Source organism: Pelecanus crispus, chromosome 9, assembly GCF_030463565.1.
Source record: "Pelecanus crispus isolate bPelCri1 chromosome 9, bPelCri1.pri, whole genome shotgun sequence".
Classification (NCBI taxonomy): domain Eukaryota; kingdom Metazoa; phylum Chordata; class Aves; order Pelecaniformes; family Pelecanidae; genus Pelecanus; species Pelecanus crispus.
This window is the reverse complement of record NC_134651.1, coordinates 30,749,697-30,755,763: the sequence shown is the minus strand read 5'-3', so window position 1 is coordinate 30,755,763 and position 6,067 is coordinate 30,749,697.

The following is a 6,067-nucleotide window of genomic DNA, read 5'->3' as shown; positions in this document are numbered from 1 at the left end:
GAAAGACTTCTCTGAGGTTGCAACTTCTCTGAAGCTTTGACTTCATCCAAAGGCTATTGGTCTTGAAAGTTGCTTATTCATTTCAACACTTAGTTCAGTAGCTGAATAAAAAGTGTTCTGTGTTGTTATAGTGTTGTGGGTTTGTTTTTTTTTGTCTTTTCTGCATTCTAAAAACCTTTTCAACTTCATGTTTGCTAGCTTAATTTAGCACATAAAATAGAAATAAAATTATGTCTTTAATTGCACTTGTATGAATGTTCAAGACAATTTTATTATGAAGATTTCTGATTTGTATCAGCTGTAGAATTGATTAAATAAACATCACTTTCCTCCTTTATAGCTGAGAAAGAAAACATAGCATTGAGCTATGTTCAGATGGAAATAAACAGGTCTTAATTCCTGCAAGTCTGAGACTCACCCTCTCTTAGAAACAAATATAAACTGAGATTAAAATCAGTGAACTCAAACAAGATTTCCTGCTTGCTGATTCTTACGTACGATTAAAATTGACTTGAATCGCTTTGACTGAAGTGGGTCCACCCTGAGCATCTTTGGCAATGGCTTTTAACATGTGGCCAGACCACGTTCGCTGTTGTCATGCCAATGAACAGTGCTAGAGTCTGATGCACTGGAGATGTGCAGGCTAGGCAAGAAGCAGAGCACTAAGAGCTTCCTGGCCCTTGCTGAACTGATGGTCCAAGACCTGTAGCAGATCTTTCCTGAGACCCTGGAAAAATAATGAGGATGCGTTGTGGAGCCTAGGAAGGGACCACTAATGATGGTGGTGGGGTTTTCCTTCTTCCCTGAGCAGAGGCGGGCATATGTATCGCCTCATCCCAAATAGTCAGAGCAGCTACTGCACCCAACTGCCTTTCAGAATTGTGTAAACACTCTGGCCCAAAGGTTTCCAGTCGAAGTAAGGGAGACGATGGAATTCAAAGTCAATAAATGTAAGTTAACCCTGCTTTGGACACCTGCTTGATCAAGCTCATGTTTCAGCCAGAAGGAAGGACCTGACTATTGTATGTGCCTGATTCCGATATCTCAATGTCGGGTAACAAAAAGTTGCCATTTTTCCCCTCCTCCTTTTTGTTTTTCCCCTCCTCCTTTTTTCCCTCCTTTTCCCCCTCTTTTATTTAAAGTCTCCTCCATCAGAAATCATGAAAGCTGTCATCTTAAAAGTCCTGGGAACCCTAGGCATACTGAGCAATCGTTGCTTTTGTGGAAGGATCTGTTGATTACCTTCTGTCAGCATTTCTCTGTCTTCTACAGTGGACTAGGAAGCTCCAGATCACTACAGCTGCATTTTTATATGCAGAAACAATACTAGCGCTATAGTTTCACGGACGTTTGTCTTGATGGCAAAGCTGAAATTGTCATCTCCTGCTTGTAGCTACCTTGGTTGTACTAATACAACTCCATCTGCAGATGTGCTTTGGATGGAAGGTTTATTACATCTGGATGAAAAATAACCAGCCAGCTCCCTGAACCAGTCCACGGTGCCAGCAAACACAAAATTATAGCAGTGCGATTAGGAAGGACAATTTGGGAATGGATATGAGGAGCTGGAGGTGAAGGTTGCTCTAGCTGACCCTGCTGCTGAAAAAAACAGCCCTATACTGCTCCACCGAGTAAGAGGGGTAAATCTTGTTAACCAAAGCAGTCTTGAAGAAAATTTTTGTCAACATGCAGTTCCACAAACTCCTGGGGTATTTTGAGTGTGTAGAAACGCTTTGCTGGCAGTCAGGGTGGAACTGTGCATCCTAATAGCCGAAATGCTGCATGGCATAATCAACTACATATGAAGGAATCATGTGCTCCGAATTTGATCTGTGCAGACTAGAGACATCAGCCTACCCTCCTTGTCTGACAACTTGAAAAGACAGGGTTTTTTAAAAGCATAGTTGCTGCCCTGCCCAGCACTAGAGGCTAAGACTGAAGAGCCTGAATAGCCTTTCTGAAAGTCATTAAGGGTTTAATTAAAAGTAGGGCTAGATTCTGGATATGCAAAATTTGAGTCTAAATCCCTCAGAGCCTGTTCAGGTCATGAAGATGTGTGCAGGGTAAAGACTGCTGCCTTGTGGTTATCAGATCCAGCAGTCCATTTGCCTGTGTAGGACATGTCCAAGCACCAGCATGTGTCTCAAAGCAGCAGATAAATGCATCAGAGCTCATAAATGCTGCTGAGCCAGTGCAGAAATGCCTGCATCCACTTCAGGCTCTTGAGATTTCGGGATCATTGCAGGCAGGGGCACTTGCTTGTCCATGTGCTCATATCCTGTGTGGAAGCGATTGATCAATCGCTATAATGAGACAAGGGCTCATTCTCTGCCTTTGTGGGTTAGAGCTTGAAAGGGAAGAGTCCTCTTTGCTCTCTTGGGGATAGTGACCTCATTCGGTGTTTTCTGCCTTTTCTATTTTCGTGGTACGGTATGTAAATATTTTATTTGTGTTTCACAACAAAGTTATACCTGTTGAACAACTTAAAATGTCTTATTTCTTCTGTATGTCTGCTCCCTTCTTGGCTTATGAGATGATCCGTTCAGTAAAATGTGTCATTCTGAAGCAAATTAGAGGATAGGAAACAACCAGAACAGTTATATCTACCATTATATCTAATTAGGTTCTTAAGCCGATGATGCAGCCTTATCAAAGCCCTAGATTTAGCTAGAAGCTGCTGTTTTACAGTGGGCAGCTGCTGGCTTGATACCTGAGTAATAATGGTTGGTTAAACTCTTCTTGGGCAACATTTCCAGAATAAGATTCAGGAATACAAGTAGATATATCCTATGACTCAACTCATAATAGCACTGCTTGCTAACATTAAATTCATGCTACAGTTTCCCCTTCAGTTGTTTGTACACCAGTTCTGGAGTACATCATATCTTTGTTCTGCCTTTGTCAAAACATACATATAACAAGGAAGTTGTGTCTACAAACAGTAGCATGAGCATGACAGTGGGTTAAGAGAAGAAAACATTGGGTATCAGTGACAATCTGTGTCAGAAACCTAAGTAATGGATTGGTCGCTAAACCTGATGCGTTTAAGTTACTGGACCTGTATCCTCATGAAGGACAACAGTCTAAAGGCTGTGGAAGGTAAGTTCTCTGTGACACAGCCTTTTTGGTCTGGCACATGACACTTGGCACTGCAAAATCCTGCTCTGGGAAAGGTGCTGCAGGTTGATCCTGATATGCAAGTAATACTGCTTGGCTTTCAGGAGGCTTTGAATCAAGCCCTACAGAAATGAGAGAAAGGTTCAAAAAGCCTCAGTGTTTTGCTTGGGTCCCATTAAGCTGCTGCTTCCACGTATTGTTTTCCTGTTGCAGCTGGCAAAATATTTCTGTATAAAAAGAAAAGTTTCTTCTAGCCTCCCTGCTCCTCCCATATGGCTTTGCAACCTAAAGCCTGACACTGTAGGTGTTTTCACAGTGTTAAGTGATAACTTCACAAACACAGAATTGAAGTATTGCTGCAAAAATCAGACAGGAAGAGGCAGTGGGGAGAAGATGGTATGTTAAACTGGGAGAGATAATGCAGAAGGTGGTTCCCAGTGTTTTGCTAGACCATATTTTCTCTCAGTTGGTTAGAACATGGTGCTAGTAACACCAAGTTCACAGGTTCAATCCCTGCTTACTGCAGGGGGGGGTTGGGCTCGATGATCTCTCAAGGTCCCTTCCAAGCCAAAGCATTCTATGATTCTATGAAGGGAAACCTCTTGTAGCGGACAGGGGCTAGTGGGGTTGTTTCCCAGGCTCTCTGGCTATGAACTCTGTGTCTCTGGCATCCCTCTGCTTCCCTGAGCACTTACTTCTGCAGGTGTTTTAGAACATCGGATCTATGTGTTAGACTGTGTAGTTTCTGCTGGAATTGCTGTAGGTTCTGCAAAGTGGCTGGGATTGGCACTGTGAGGTAAAATAAAACAATACCTCTGATAGAAACCAGGCTGTGTGAACACAAGGCTGGAAATGACCTCCTAGGGCACTTGGGGTTATTCTCCTCCTATTGCAGGAAACCATGTCATGCAGACCCTTTCATAAGCTTAGTGTGCTGACAGCTAGCTATTTTACTTCCACTGCAACTGTTAAAAGGTCCTTCTGGAGACTTACTTCCCTAATGGTTAAACTATTTAATATTTAATATAAGCTGTCCACCTTTACACTATTGCTGTGTTCTCACTGATGTGGTTTCTCTAGGGTTTGCTTCCACTTCACATACTTGTAAAATGTAGTCATATCTCTGTGGTCCCCTGGTTTTACTAAATGAATGCTCCAAGCTGTTTTGGTCACCCCCTCAGGGATGGGCAGGAGCTGTGGTGTGGAACTTGTTGTTCCAGCCAGAACGCTGTCATGCCAGTAACAGCTACACTGGGAACAGTGGGTTTGAGTGATATAAGCTGTTTCTGTGTTGTTTCCTGATACTCCTTTGCCACAAGGGTTTTTCCAGTATAAATCTAGTCTCTAAGTGGTGTAGCCTAAACATACTATGGAAAAAGGGGCTCAGATTACACTGGCAGCTCCTTGGATTGTAACACCCTATTCTTCTGCGGTCAGCTGAGCACTGTATGCTGTGGATTCATCTATTTTTACTTATAGAGGTATCTTTCAGTGTGAAGCTGTATTTTTAGTGTGTAAATAATATAGATAGAATACCATGCACTGTTGGGTTTGGTTATATAAAATTTGTTTATAATACACAGTCTTCATGTTTCTACTTTTTGTGTCTTTGCTGCAGAGTAGAAGTTGAGGTGTGACAGTCAGGCAGGGAACATATGGGATGGGTTTGGCACCCGCAGAGAGCTGGGAGGCACTGTGGCACTTGTATATTTGCCAGAATTCTGGGAAACGTTATCATTAAGTAAGCAATACTGATATTTAAGCACTCCTCTTTGTTTCAGTGCTCTACTGAATAGGGACAGTTTAAATAGGACTACTGTTTCAAGCTGTCAGCTGCTGCAGGAAGTGAAGATGTAATTTTTATTTATTTTTTCAGACCATCAGGCACACTCTACAGAGAAAGGGTGGGTTAGGGATGGGCAGTAGCACAGGATCTCTGGAGTCTTGATTTCAGCTTCTATGGGATGGGCCTCTGTCTACAGTGATTATATTTAAATTTGAGGAAGAGCAGTGGATAAAAACAAATTTCTGAGAGAATCTTTGAGCAAATACTTCTGGTGCTAGAGATGCACAGTCCCTATTGCCACCTTAACATGATCATATTAAGCTAAGCCAGGGGTCCCTAGATGACTACTGCTCCATACATGTACCGCTCCTTAACCCTGCTCCTTTCCCAGAAGAAGCCAGCTCAGAAAGAGGATCCAGAGGGAGAATGGGCTTTACCGCAGACCCCTTCCCAACACAGCAAAGCACTCTCCAGCAATCCAGATAATGGCAGACCAAAACATATGCTCTGTATTAAGCCTTTGCATGAGTTGTGTGTTGGATGCTGGCCAGAGTATTTGGTACATCATATAATAAGGCTTTTTCATGCAGTTCATGTGTTCCTTTTTATTCCTCAATTTTGAGACTGGCAGTGGTGCACATTGTGCTTGGGTTTTTTTTGTGATCAACACCTTAGAGAGGTGTACTTGCCTCTGTCCTTTCTGAAAGGCAACAAGCAAGAGATGACAACAATTGCTTCTGACCTCCTTTTGGAAAGACTGTATTTTGAACATGCTGCATACCCAGTCATTAATCTGCAAATTGTTATTTGTTGGAGAGAATTTGTTTGGGCTCGTAGAATTTCTTGTCTGCAGGAAACTTCTATTTCTAAAACTTATTTTGTTTCAAATCGTAACACAAAAAGCCAACATTTGTATGTGGTCTATTGAGTTGAAATGGTATCACATACACATGCTAAAAGAAGTTGAGCATTGTCATTATCAATACGATAATATTGCAACAAGAAGTTGATGTTGAAATTAATTTCTGAGTATGTTGGAACTAATTGAAATGTTTTCCTTAAACTTTATATGTTAGTTTTCTTAACACACTGACATGAAATGCACGTGTTCCTGCAAAACACTTTATTCTGGACAAACTATTTCCTATCAGCAAACCCACTTTT